This window comes from Sinocyclocheilus anshuiensis, unplaced genomic scaffold (assembly GCF_001515605.1).
Source record: "Sinocyclocheilus anshuiensis isolate Anshui unplaced genomic scaffold, SAMN03320099.WGS_v1.1 scaffold983, whole genome shotgun sequence".
Taxonomy (NCBI): Eukaryota; Metazoa; Chordata; class Actinopteri; order Cypriniformes; family Cyprinidae; genus Sinocyclocheilus; species Sinocyclocheilus anshuiensis.
Window position 1 is genome coordinate 773,203 of NW_015546086.1, and position 585 is coordinate 773,787.

The following is a 585-nucleotide window of genomic DNA, read 5'->3' on the forward strand; positions in this document are numbered from 1 at the left end:
ACCCAAAAATGAAGATACTGTCATCATATACTTACCCTCAAATTGTTCTAAACCTCTATGAATTTCCTTTTTCTCCTCAACATAAAAGAAGATATTTTGAAGAATGATCGTCCCAACTGGTTTCTGGTCCCAACTGACTCCAGTGGTGGTTTTTTTTTCTTCTCATATATGGAAGTAGTGAGGGCCCAGCAACTGTTTGATTACCAATATTGTTCCAAATATATTATTTTGTGTTCAACAGCATGAAGGAATCTCATACAGGTTTAGAACATCAACAGAATTTTCATTTTTGGGTGAACTATAATGCAGCCTAATATAGCTGCTGTTACCATTTGTGTCAATGGAAAGAGGGTTACATTCATAACTGAGACATTCCCCTTCGACGTTATGTTGATACTGACGTATGGTGTCCCTATGGAAAGCGCCACAACCACTGAACTATGTCACAAGTTTTGGTGATGCAGATGCTGGCAGGCTCAAGTAACCTACCCAGCGCCTCATTACAAGCCAGAAGTCTTTTGTACCGGACAGGGACAGGGACAGGGACAGGGACAGCTGCTGTTCCTTAACCTTGAGGTTATTGTT

General features: G+C 40.7%; 1 protein-coding gene across 1 annotated transcript in view; it reads right to left on the reverse strand.

The window, feature by feature from the left end:
- The window catches only part of LOC107700061 (neuropeptide FF receptor 2-like), a 23,803-nt gene that overhangs the window by 14,674 nt on the left and 8,544 nt on the right, over nt 1-585 (reverse strand). The gene's annotated exons all lie outside the window — the stretch shown is intronic.